General features: G+C 45.1%; 1 protein-coding gene across 1 annotated transcript in view; it reads left to right on the forward strand.

Annotated features, from left to right (window-relative positions):
* The first annotated feature begins 1,106 nt into the window (after positions 1–1,106).
* The window catches only part of LOC144680988 (leucine-rich repeat, immunoglobulin-like domain and transmembrane domain-containing protein 3), a 43,714-nt gene continuing 30,645 nt past the window's right edge, over positions 1,107–14,175 (forward strand). The window contains exon 1 of the mRNA XM_078542632.1: positions 1,107–1,212. The gene's annotated coding sequence lies outside the window, so the exon portion shown is untranslated. The remainder of the gene's footprint in view (positions 1,213–14,175) is intronic.

The raw sequence follows: 14,175 nt of genomic DNA on the forward strand, positions 1-14,175 counted from the left end.
TTATTTATGCATTCAATATTCAATATTATGTGTTTAGAAGATTGTTATTAGAAAAAAGTAAAATTAAATTCTGACATCTTCACGTTACCTGAAGTCCTGAAAGTTGAATGAGATGTTAAGCAATCCATTTGCACCTTATTTTGTGAACATCCGTACTTCAGAAAATCCAAGATAATGTTAATTGCAGTCATTAAAGACAATCATGGACAAATTGCCAAAGATGCCGTGATGTTTATCAACTGAAGTACATCAAGTTAGCCCATGGGAAAAAAAAGTAATCTTATAATGTGTTTATATGAACTTGAATGGAAATCACTACTTATATTGAAAGCTTTCAACACAGGTCATTATAGTCATGCTGCGCTGTGCTATTATATTTGTATGTTTAAAAGAGGAGTTTATAATCCTGTCCAACATCCATTCACATCAAGGTCAGTGTATGGATTGCAGACTGTCTACAGGTTGAAACATGGGCATATCTTTGTAATAGAAATTTCTGTATCTCTCACCTGATTAACACTGACCCCTGCAAAAAAGAGAGAGCAGATATTGGTGGGAACTTCCTGCCTGAATATCTCTGTTAGCTTAACCAGTTAAACCAGCGAGGAGCTCCTTAAGTAATTTATAAGGAAGCTAATGATTCATTATCAGCAGTGAGATACCTTGCATGTTGGCACTTAATGAGGAAAATTGCTGCAATATGCTTGGATTTTTTCTGATGTGTAGTGGCAGAAGGAGATACTTTGCCACTGATACAGATATGAAAAATTTAATTCATAATGCAGGGATTCCCAAAATGTGGGTTGTGTCCCCAAGTGGGGTGTCTAGATGAGATTTTGGGGTCACAAGCACCGAGGCAGCAATGGCTGCCATGGAGCTCAGACTGATTTCTCAAAGCTGTGAGGCCCCTTTAAGTCCTCGTGTCCTTTTTTGTTGATGGGCACAGCCTAATGGACTGCTATCTGAGGCCTGATTGCTGCTGCAAGAAAAGCTGGTGGATAGGTAGGTATTAGCTGTGTTACTTGAACTGGACGAATATTTGGAGAAGGAATTTACAATTTTTGAAGTTGATCCGCAGGAATCACGAGGGCTGTCAGACAAAAAGACAGTCACTGACTACTTCCCTTAAAGAAGCACCAGCCTAGTCCTGAAACCTCGATATAAACACTGATCCTGCTGAGGGAGGGAGGGTAATAAAATACATTGTTGAAGGTAAGGACTAGGCGATCCAACTGCAAGGGAGCACATCTTGTCCAGTGCCACATCATTCACTCCCACTATTCTGGTGGTTCTTTCCTTAAACTGGAAAAAAATGTGAATTGTGTTCATGTAAAGAAAGTGTGTGCCTCTTCAAGCTGATAGCACTGCTGAAGAAATGATTTGCTCAGTAGTGACTGCTGGTTCCCCTCTGGGCTAAAACAGATTTGGCACAACAACTGAAACTTTCCCCTTCCCCTTGCTGCTCAACAACTAAAGCACCACCCCAGCTGAACAACCAAAGCCTCCCCACTTAACAGCTCTTGTAGCGCCCCCCTCCCCCACCATTTTCACTCTACGGTCACATGGGGCAGAATTTAGCCCTTGGTGGGCGTGCGGGCCCGCCGCCATTTTGTGTGGGTGGGCCAATTAAGGCCCGCCCAGTGGCCTGCCCAACTGGAAGCGCTATACGCTTCCTGTGGAGGGGGGAGGGAATACCCAGCTGTCAAAGTGCGCTCTTTCGCGCGCGCAGTGCTCCCTGAGACAAAGTGCTGTCTCAGGGAGATCAGTGACAGTCCAGAAAACTTTAGAAATAGAAAAATTAAAAAATTATTAACATGTCCTCATGTGACAATGTCACACGAGATGGGACATGTTAATAAATATCACATAAAATGTATTAAAGTTTTTAAAAACAGACATGAAACCTCATCCCGCCAGTGGATGAGGTTTCATGTATTATCAGAAGCCCGCTGGGGCTCCTGGCCTGCCCGCCAGCCTTAAGGTTGGACAGGCAGGTCTTTAATTATCTTAATTACTCTGTCAATGGCCTCAATTGGCCATTGACAGGTCGGCAGCCAGACAGCTGATTTCGCTGTCTGCCCGCCTTTCTAAAAAGTTAAAGGGACCGGGATGACATCGGGGGTTCCTCCCGATGTCATCCCGCGTCATTTTCCCATCGGTGAGCGGGCCCCGCCCCCAAATCGTGAACGGGAAAATTCAGACCATGAAGTCTGATGCATTAAAATGGGGTCACACTAGAAAGAGGTTTGGGAAGCAATGCTAAAATGCAATCTTTCAGAAGATATTAAACATGGCTGTCGAAGCTTTTTGTTTTGCACTCCTCAGGACAGAAACACAAGAATACCAAATCTTAAAGGGAACAACAATTTATACTGTATGAGAAGAGGGTACTGATTAGTTGGCAAGTGAACTCTGATTGGGTATGGGTGTTGCCATGGAGAATGCACCAGGGTACAGTTAAGTGCCAATAGCACCGATTGTGCGAAGAATTACATTAACAACCAATTTAAGATTATCTGTCAGGCTTGTAGTGTGGCTCACTTATGCAAGCTAGAAGCTACATATATTCACATACAGGGCCTTGTCCTTTGCAAACAGAAAGAACACCTCCATGCATTTACCTTTTTCAACTAAACAAAAGCTTGGGGGACAGCCGTTCTCTGGTTTATTCCCCATGGCAATGCTTTGACCAATCAGAGTTGACTTGCCTGGATTGAATTTAAACAAAAGCTTGGCAGTTAACTGTTCCCTGGTGCAATCTCCATGGCAACTCTACCAATCAGAGTCCACTCGCCAACAAATCAGCACCCTCTTCTCATGCAGTAAAAATTGTTGTTATCTTTGAGATTTGGTTTTGTTGCATATGTTCTGTTGAGTGCAAGATGAAAAGCTTTGACAGCATAACCCTTTTTCCAGCAATACTCAAGTTCTGTACTACTACTATCTATATTAAATATTTATGAATTTTAAATTGTTACAAATGCCTGAACAATATTTCACAAGTACAATATTTCATAAGTACAGTATTTCTTACTTGAAATAGCAGAAGATAAAAGAAGGTTTGCCTGGAAAGTATTCATTTATCAAATAACTAGGTTGTGGTTTAATGAGTATCTATGTGAATCCATTTTCAGATATTGGTGCCCCAAGAGATTCAGTTTTAAACTGAAACTTGAAATATATGCCCAGCTGGAGTATGAGCATGCACAGTAAGCCATGAAGATAATGCATGATTGAGATAGTATTTTATATCATACTTAAAATGAGAAAGGGACTTTTAAAAATGTATTCTTTCATGGAATTGGGTGTTGCAGGCAAGGCCAGCATTTATTGCCCATCCTTAATTACCCTTGAACTGAGTAGCTTCCTAGGGCATTTAAGAGTTAACTACATTGCTGTGGGTCTGGAGTCAGATGTAGGTCAAACAAGGTAAGGATGAAGACACATATAAGCCAGACCAGGTAAGGACAGCAAAATTTCTTCCCTAAAGGACATTAGTGAACCAGATGGGTTTTTACAACAATCAGTGATGGTGGCTGTGGTTGCACAGCTACCATTACTGAAACTAGTTTTCAATTCCCGATTTTATTAATTGAATTTAAATTCCACAATCGGCCATAGTGGGATTTGAACGGGTGTCCCCAGACAATTAGTCTGGGCTTCTGGATTATTAGTCCAGTGACATTACCACTATGCCACCAGCTCCGCAATAGCTACCATCTTCCTCGTATCAATAGGATAGAGACAGAGGAATTATTTCCAGTAATGGGAGAATCTAGGATAAGGGCAAATAAGCTTAAAACTAGAGCTATGCTATTTAGGAGTGAAAATAGTGCAAAAAAGTTGTGGGCCGGGATTTTCCGCTCCCGTTTGCGGTGGGCGTCATAGAGGGCAGGAGCGGAAAATATTGGGAAATCACAAAAGTCGATTTCACATTGTCGTAAAACCAGTTTGCAATCATCCGCTCCACTCGTCAATGGTGGGCCATGTTTCCCGCTGCTGCACGTTGTGAACCTAATTTAGCATCTCATTATAAGCCCTGTTCAGCCCTGGAATCATCCCCCCACACTGGATCACGAGCTCCCAATCACACCAATGTGTTTCACAATGCTACATAAACAATGCGCACCTGGCAAGCTGCACTTCACTCAGGATTTCAAGGTTTGTTTGCCTACCTTGCTTCGGGCAGCACTTGCGGTCATCAGTACCAGACTTAGCAGATAGCACCACATCACTTTTAGAGGGGCTCACGGGCAGGTCTTTACCTACCAGACCAGCTGTAAGGCAGGGGTGGCTTTTCAATGGCTGCAGGGCTAGGGCTTGCTTGAGGAAGGAGGGTACCCCAGGGTGTGTGTGTGGGGGCACGTGTTGATCTGTGCAAATGGCCTCAAGATGGTGAGGGCTGAGAAGGCAGCCTCCAGAGGAGGTGAGGCCAGTTGGAAATGTGAGGGTGTGTGTGTGAGAGAGTGAGTGGCGATGTCTCTCGAGCTGGCAGTGAGTGAGATGCCAGTGAATGTGTGGTGGCCTTGTGAGTGTTTGAGTTTAGAATGATGAGATGGTTGCCTTACCCTGGCGGTACTGGTGAGATTATTCATCCTCTTTCTGCACTGGATGGCCAACCTCTTCTGTGCAGCGTTGGCACTGACCATCATTGCCACTGCCTCGCAAGCTGGAGTGGTGGGATTGCTGGATCTCCTGTGGCCAGAGTGAGGGTGGAGGACATCACAGCGGGCCTCCAAAAGGCATTCCTGGGATGGGTCATTGAACTCTTCTTAGCTTTTGGAGCCATGTCTTCACTGGAGTAGTCTTGGGCTGCAAGTATTGAGAACTGTGTGAGTAGCTGCAGTTTAGATATGGCACCCGGAGTAAGGAAACAGTGAGTTGGGGGCAAGTAAGAGGCCGTCCATCAGTGATACGGCATGTTTTCTGTGCCTCCATAATTAATGAGGTGGGAAGTAGACGATGCAGCACAAAAATCTGCACAGCAGCCGATGGGAAAAATGTCTTATTTTCACACCAGCCACTGCACTTCAGGGAAAATTCCGCCTGTGGATGCTGGTCAATTGAAAATTTTAAATTGAGATCATGTAGGGGTTCCCCTTTTCCCTCAGAGACCCTCCCCACACTCAAGTTCATGACACCAGATTCACAAGTGTATGGCTTGAATAGAATGACCAGCGAGACAGGTTTCTTCTGAAAATTCACAATTGCTTTATGGAATCACCCACAACCCCACCAAAAATTTAAAACAACCTATTCCCAGTACCTGACACAAATGGCAGAATTTTCCTCCTGTAGGGGGGGTTGTGCAGGAGCGGGCAGGAGCGAGCATGAACCCGATCGGCGCCCCCAATTGTGTGCGCGCTGCCATTTTACATGGGTGGGCTAATTAAGGCCCGCCCAGCGTGATGCACACCCGGAAGTGCAGTGCACTCGCTCTGCAGGTGGGAGGGATTCCCTGTGTCGGGGCCTGCGCTCTTTCGCACATATGCGCGAAAGAGCACAGAAATCTTCCTGACGCACAGAGGTGCCTCAGGAAGATTAGTTTAAGTCTTGAAAAATGTAATAAAGGTCAAAAAAAATTTTAAGGACATGTCTCCTCATGTGAAACTGTCACATGAGCTGGGAGATGTCCATTAATTTTTTCAAAAAATTTAATTAATGAGCCCTTCATGAAACCTCATCCCACCCGTGGATGAGGTTTCATGAAAAATACGATGGCCGCCAGGGATTTTCGCCTGCCCGCCAACCTTAAGATTGGACGGGCAGCATTGTTAACAGCTTTAACTACTTTCTTAATGGCCTTAATAGGTCTTTGACAGTTCGGCGGGCGCGCAGCTGACACAGCTGTGCACCCGTCGAACTGACAACCAAAGTGACGCGTGGTGATGTCGGGACGCCTGCACGACGTCACCATGCATCACTTTACGTGTTGGCAAGGAGGCCCCGCCCCTGCTCGCCGACGGGAAAATTCTTCCCAAAGTCACCATGACTCAGTTAAAACTTACAAAAACACAGGCAAAACCTCACATCCTGTCCTGAAACCTTGAGAAAAGAACCCTCAGACCAATATCACCAAGAGATGGCTGAAAGAAGTTACAAGGTACTGGCAAAAAACGCTAAGTTTTCACCCCACACCTTCACAAAACGCTCAGACCAATATCACTATGATTTGGTTGAAACTTACAATCCCCAACATGGCTGGTCTGTCCGGTGAGAACTGTAGGTCTGCGAGCTAAGTTGACCCTTCCTTACCCTCCTTCTTGAATGCAGTCCAGATGCTCAGATCTGCTCTGCTTTTATAATATTTTAGTTCAGACATGTCAAAAAATATTTCCTGTTGTTCCAATGTCCGTTAGATGATTTCACACAATGTCCAGACAAATGGCATCAGCTCCTGCTGGATGAAACAATACAAGGTTTTCCATGTAAGATGTCTCCAGATGAATATTATCAGTTCTCATTGTAAGAGCAATTCTCCAGCTGTTTGAGGTGACACAGTAACAGCACAGTGACAGCACCTGGCTCCAAAGTTAATAAGGGTTTGAATGACCCTGTTCCAGTACTATTGTCTATGGTGGTTGAATAATTTCTTGAGTGTATTGTATTGATGATACGTCCTTTGTGCCATTGTATTGGGTAATCAGACTTCTTGATTGCATTAGTTCAATGTCCGTGAGTCACTGTGTTTTCCATAAATGTCTGAATTAACCCCTTGCTGCCCAGCCCTGTACTGCTGACTGCAACCTATCTTTTTGAAATTTATAGTTTCAATCATGAGGTCAAAACATGTCTGTGGGTTTGAAATTATGTTCCATAAATTTCCCATTTGGAGAGGATTTCGATCCTACAGTCAACAGATTTTTATTTTGTGAGGATACCATAAAAGGGGGAGAGGGATAAACCCAGTCAATCAGCCTAACATTAGAGGTGCCAAACTTTAGAGACATTAATCAAGGACAAAATTAATTGACACTTAAAAATGTGTGTTAATAAATGGAAGCCAACACAGATTCTTTAAAGACAAATCACATTTAATTAAAAACAAAAAGCTAAAAGCTACTGCGGATGCTGGAAATCCAAAACAAAAACAGAATTACCTGGAAAAACTCAGCAGGTCTGGCAGCATCGGTGGAGAAGAAATCAGTTAACGTTTCGAGTCTTCATGACCCTTCGGCAGAACTGAAGCATAGTTAGGAGAAAGGTGAAATATAAGCTGGTTTAAGGTGGGGGGGGTGGGGGGAGAGAGAAGTTGAGGGTGTGGTGATTGTGGAGATAAGCAAGCAGTGATAGGAGCAGATAATCAAAAGATGTCACAGACAAAAGGATCAAAGTGATTGAAGGTGGTGATATTGTCTAAGAAAAGTGCTAATTAAGAATGGAAGACAGGACACTCAAGGTACAGCTCTAGTGGGGGTGGGGTGGAAAGATTAACAAAGTTTTAGTTTTAGATTTAAAAATAATGGAAATAGGTGGGAAAAGAAGAATCTATATAAATTATTGAAAAAAAAGGGAGGGGGGAGAAACGGGGTGGGGATGGGGGGAGGGGGAGTTTAAGATCTAAAGTTGTTGAATTCAATATTCAGCCCGGAAGGCTGTAAAGTGCCTAGTCGGAAGATGAGGTGCTGTTCCTCCAGTTTGCGTTGGGCTTCACTGGAACAATGCAGCAAGCCAAGGACAGACATGTGGGCAAGAGAACAGGGTGGAGTGTTAAAATGGCAAGCGACAGGGAGGTTTGGGTCTTTCTTGCGGACAGACCGCAGGTGTTCTGCAAAGCGGTCGCCCAGTTTGCGTTTGGTCTCTCCAATGTAGAGGAGACCGCATTGGGAGCAACGAATGCAGTAGACTAAGTTAGGGGAAATGCAAGTGAAATGCTGCTTCACTCGAAAGGAGTGTTTGAGCCCTTGGACGGTGAGGAGAGAGGAAGTGAAGGGGCAGGTGTTGCATCTTCTGCGTGGGCATGGGGAGGTGCCATAGGTGGGGGTTGAGGAGTAGGGGGTGATGGAGGAGTGGACCAGGGTGTCCCGGAGGGAACGATCCCTACGGAATGCCGTCGGGGGGGTGAAGGGAAGATGTGTTTGGTGGTGGCATCATGCTGGAGTTGGCGGAAATGGCGGAGGATGATCCTTTGAATGCGGAGGCTGGTGGGGTGATAAGTGAGGACAAGAGGGACCCTATCATGTTTCTGGGAAGGAGGAGAAGGCGTGAGGGAGGATGCGCGGGATATGGGCCGGACACGGTTGAGAGCCCTGTCAACGACCGTGGGTGGAAAACCTCGGTTAAGGAAGAAGGAGGACATGTCAGAGGAGCTGTTTTTGAAGGTAGCGTCATCAGAACAGATGCGACGGAGGCGAAGGAACTGAGAGAATGGGATGGAGTCCTTACAGGAAGCGGGGTGTGAGGAGCTGTAGTCGAGGTAGCTGTGGGAGTCGGTAGGCTTGTAATGGATATTGGTGGACAGTCTATCATCAGAACTTGAGACAGAGAGGTCAAGGAAGGGAAGTGAAGTGTCAGAGATGGACCATGTGAAAATGATGGAGGGGTGGAGATTGGAAGCAAAATTAATAAATTTTTCCAGGTCCCGACGAGAGCATGAAGCAGCACCGAAGTAATCATCGATGTACCGGAGAAAGAGTTGTGGGAGGGGGCCGGAGTAGGACTGGAACAAGGAATGTTCCACATACCCCATAAAGAGACAGGCATAGCTGGGGCCCATGCGGGTACCCATAGCCACACCTTTTATTTGGAGGAAGTGAGAGGAGTTAAAGGAGAAATTGCTCAGTGTGAGAACAAGTTCAGCCAGACGGAGGAGAGTAGTGGTGGATGGGGATTGTTCGGGCCTCTGTTCAAGGAAGAAGCTAAGGGCCATCCGACCATCCTGGTGGGGGATGGAGATGTAGAGGGATTGGACATCCATGGTGAAGAGGAAGCGGTTGGGGCCAGGGAACTGGAAATTGTTGATGTGATGTAAGGTGTCAGAGGAATCACGGATGTAGGTGGGAAGGGACTGGACAAGGGGAGAGAGAAGGGAGTCAAGATAACGAGAAATGAGTTCCGTGGGGCAGGAACAGGCTGACACGATTGGTCTGCCAGGACAGTTCTGTTTGTGGATTTTGGGTAGGAGGTAGAAGCGGGCCGTCCGAGGTTGGGTGACTATCAAGTTGGAAGCTGTGGGAGGAAGATCTCCAGAGGAGATGAGGTCAGTGACAGTCCTGGAAACAATGGCTTGATGTTCTGTGGTGGGGTCACGGTCCAGGGAGAGGTAGGAGGAAGTGTCTGCGAGTTGACGCTCAGCCTCCGCGAGGTAGAGGTCAATGCGCCAGACAACAACAGTACCACCCTTGTCAGCGGGTTTGATGACAATGTTGGGGTTGGACCTGAGAGAACGGAGTGCAGTGAGTTCAGAGAGAGACAGATTAGAATGGGTGAGAGGAGCAGAGAAATTGAGACGGCTAATGTCACGCCGACAGTTCTCAATGAAAAGATCAGGAGAAGGTAAGAATCCAGAGGGAGGGGTCCAGGTGGAGGGAGAATATTGGAGGTGGGTAAGAGGATCCGTTGAATGGGGAGAGGACTCCTGCCCAAAGAAGTGAGCACGGAGACGAAGACGGCGGAAGAAGAGTTCAGCATCATGCCGAGCCCGAAATTCATTGAGATGAGGGCGTAAGGGTATGAAACTAAGTCCTTTGCTGAGCACTGAACGTTCAGCATCGGAGAGGGGAAGGTCAGGGGGTATAGTGAATAAGCGGCTGGGGCTGGGATTGGAAGATGGGGTGGGGACGGAGGGACAAGCAGGGGTGGAGGGTCCCAGATGGGTGTTGGTGTTGATGAGTTGTTGGAGCTTGCGTTCCTTAGCACTTGAGAGAAAAAGTTTCTTGTTGAGGCGACGGATGAGGCGAAGGATAAAATGAAACTGGGGGCACGCGCAGCTTTGAAAAAGGGTGCGGCGGTGCTGCTGGAGGGAGAGGTCGAGTGTGTTCACATGGCGGCGCATGGCACTGAGTGTGGATCTCAGAATGCGACGGGAACAGCAGTCCGAGAATCGTTTTATGTCCCGGAGATACCTGTAATCCTGGGTGGGTTCGAAACAAGAGGGATGGAATTTCAGTTGAAATCCACGTGGGGTGAGTCGGAGACGGAGACAGTCACTGAGAAAGGAGATATGGCTGTGAAAGCGGGTTTTAGTAAACACCTTGTCAAACACCAGGAGAGAAATGGAAAGCAATGAAGGTGAGCAGGGCAGAAGAGACAGGCGGAAATCCTGTCGGAGAACAGAACCATACTTCTTCAGAGAGGGCATTTCTTGAAGAGAGGTGGCAGTCAATTAAACACAGAGATAAAAACAAAAAACTAAAAGCTACTGCGGATGCTGGAAATCCAAAACAAAAACAGAATTACCACATTTAATTAACTTGATAGACTTCTTTGACAACTATTGGAGTGGGTGGATGAACATAATGGGGTTGATGTTGGGTATATGTACTTTCAAAAGACAATGGATAAAGTACCACATAATAGAAGTTATAACAAAATTAAAACCCATGATATTAAAGGAGCTGCGACTGCATGGGTATGAAACTGGCTAAGGGACAGAAAACCAAGTGTGGTGGTGAATGAGTGGTCTTCAGACTGGAGGGTAGTACACAGTCATATTCCCCCAGGTTGGTCTTAGGACCGCTGCTCTTTTTGATATATATCATCGACTGGGGCTTGAGAATACAGGGCATAATTTCAAAGTTTGGAAATGACACAACACTTGGAAGAGTAGAAAATAGTGAGGAGGTCATAGAGTGGTGGAAGTGATGGTAAACATTCATGTCACAGTAAGGAAGAAAAATGAAAGAGAGTGGAGCAATTTTGGGATGTCAGTTCATTCTGCTTGAAAACCCAAGCACCAAAGGGAGAATTTTGCACAGGGGAATGATGTTTACATTTGATCATTTTTCAACAAAGAAAACAAAATATTATTTGACTATATAACATTGGAAATCATGACATTTTATTTTATATTTAAATTCAATTTTACTGATTAGTTAAGTAGCTTACCTGCAATACAGGGAGTGCAGGTTGAATTCACATGTACTGGTTCAAATTAATTTCATGTTTCTCTAGCAGAGGGTAGAGGGATAGTGTAATCTGAAACTGGGATGAGGATTTTATTAAAATGTGCAACAGACTTTCCTTTGAGGTTGCAAATGACTTAAATGAATAGATACCATGGGCTGGATTCCCACCTCAGAGGCTGACGGGAAAGGGGATTTTACAGCCTTAATTGGTCCAGAGTCCGGATGGCCAAAGGCTTGGAAGAAAGTGGGATAATTCCAAAGTGAGCAGGTTAAAAGACCTACCTCGGTTCCCAAAAAAACATTGGCCTGGTTCTTTCAATGGAATCAGCAATGAAGGTTGAACTGTATCAGGAAGGCCTCACATTCTATAAAAATTTAAACCTTCTGCTCAATTTAAATATCCTCACTCTTACCCTTCACCGCCACCACCTGGCTCCTGGACCCTCACCCACTAGCCCTTGCCCACCCCCCAACCCTACTTCTCCCTCACCATCATGCACTTTAAGAGCAGAACTCACAAGCCCTATCCTAATAGTTGAAAACCATTGAATAACCCATAAAATCCCCTGAGTAAACAGACTCTTCAAAAAAGCTGTGTAAACAGAGTCCAGCATTTGCAGAACAATTAGGTAGTTGGATTGCAACCAAGAAACCCAGGGCCCTGTGTGTGAATATATGTGGCTTCTAGCATGTGTAGGTGAGTCACGCTGTGAGCCTACTGATAATCCTAAACTGGTTTTCAGTGTAATTCTTAGCACAGTCAGGATTGTTTAGCAATTGCAGAATCGCATCTAATGTTGGACCCATGTTTTGAGTTTTGCAAACATAAGTTTTGCTGTTTGGGTATGGTCAGTACTTTGCCTGTTGCGAACTGCCGAAGATACATCCTGTTTGATACAATCCCACAGTCAATGGGGCGTATGGCCGACATACCTGGAATCATACCAGCACTGAAATTTATATACCAGATTGTGTGATAGGCAGAACGTCTTTTTGATTTAACAGCAACATCCTGTTAGTGGAGAATACAACTCATGTTGCTTTTTTAAACTCATCCACGGGATGTGGTGTTCACTGGCTGAGCCAGCATTTATAGCCCATCCCTAGTTGCCCTTGAGAAGGTGGTGGTGATCTGCCTTCTTGAACCGCTGCAGTCCATGTGGTGTAGGTGCACCCACAGTGCTGTTAGGAAGCGAGTTCCAGGATTTTGACCCAGCGACAGTGAAGGAATGGCGATATCTTTCCAAGTCAGGATGGTGAGTGACTTGGAGGGGAACTTCCAGTTGGTGGTGTTCCCATATATCTGCTGCCCTTGTTCTTCTAGATGGTAGTGGTCATGGGTTTGTAAGATGCTGCCTAAGGAGCGTTGGTGAATTCCTGCAGTGCATCTTGTAGCTGCTACTGTGCGTCGGTGGTGGAGGGAGTGAACGTTTGTGAATGTGGTGTTAATCAAGCGGGCTGCTTTGTCCAGGACGGTGTCAAGCTTCTTGAGTGTTGTGGGACCTGTACTCATCCAGGCAAGTGGGGAGTATGCCATCACACTCCTAACTTGTGTCTTGTAGATGGTGGACAGGCTTTGGGGAGCGAGGAGGCAAGTTACTTGTTGCAGGATTCCTAGCCTCTGACCTGCTCTTGTAGCCACCGTGTTCATATGGCTATTCCAGTTCAGTTTCTGGTCAATGGTAACCCCCAGGATGTTGATAGTGGGGGGTTCAGTGACGATAATGCCATTGAACATCAAGGGGCGATGGTTGGATTCTCTCTTGTTGGAGATGGTCATTGCCTGGCACTTGTATGGCACGAATATTACTTGCCACTTGTCAGCCCAAGCCTGGATATTGTCCTGGTCTTGCTACTGCATAGTAACAGAATGAAACAGCTAGCTTCACCTGTTGTTCAAATTTTGAAACACCTTTCCCTTCCAGGGTAATCTGAGGTAAGCTGTACACTTTTCAGGACCGCAAGTGGCAGCCTTAGGCCCTTTCATGAGTTTGTGCGATATGCAGCGAGCAATGATCTGATCAGGGTAGTTGTTATCCTGCAAGATGGCTTTGATGCACTCTATTTCAGCATTAAGCTTGCACAGTGAGAAAATGGCTCTAGCCCTATTTATGAGGTTGCAGATAAGGCCAACCTTATAATGCATGGAATTATAGGAATTCCAATGTGTATATTTACCAGTGAAGGCAGGCTTTGCTGGGCAGTAGTAGCAAACCCATTGGTAAATTTCTCAACTAGCACGTCAAGGAAAGGGAGTTCATCTGACTGCTCCATTTCAACGGTGAATTTGAGTGCAGGATGGGGCCCATTAATGTGCGTAAGGTAGTTCATACATGCAGCTGCAGATTCAAATATAGCAAACGTATCATTTTCATATCAGAAATATGCAGTTGGTAGGAGCTTAGGTGTCATTCCATTGAAAATCCATCGTACAGGTTTTCCTGAGCTAGCCTACAGAGCTAATGATCAACATGTACGCGAATGTGATTGGGAACAGAAGGATTGAATAAAAGTAAATGAGGCGCGAAACATGAAATTCATATCCGCCAACGCCAGGAGATAAAATGCTTGTGAAACATGATGGTCATGTTGGAAGGCAAACAATCCTTTATGACAACTAACCACTTGTTGTGACCAACACAAAGGGATCAATGACCAGTGCTAACTGCGGTTCATATATCATCATACAAAATGTGTCATTCTTCAAAGCACTGAAAACACCATTCACGAGCATTGAATCTGATTCCAACATCAACATCTCAGATGAAAAACATGAGTTAAATGAGACCAAAGCTGATGTCAAACAATATCCTACTTGTGACAGAAGACGTCATCATGGCTAAGTGATCTTGTTATGAAGTGAACTATTTTCAGTTAATGAACAAATCTTTTATCTCATTGCACATGACTGATTACATTGTTAACCTAATAGAGAAATTATAATATGTGATAGTGTTGCTGGTGAAGTTGAATGTTCACATTATGCTTAAGTTTACCATCGAAACACGCTGGGCCTCTCATTTACTAAGAAGGGGAAGGATGTATGTATTGAAAATTGAATTGTGCATTTTGTCCATATCAGGCTGCCATACGCATGTACCAGCAGAGG

Source organism: Cetorhinus maximus, chromosome 1 (genome assembly GCF_964194155.1).
Source record: "Cetorhinus maximus chromosome 1, sCetMax3.hap1.1, whole genome shotgun sequence".
Lineage (NCBI taxonomy): Eukaryota > Metazoa > Chordata > Chondrichthyes > Lamniformes > Cetorhinidae > Cetorhinus > Cetorhinus maximus.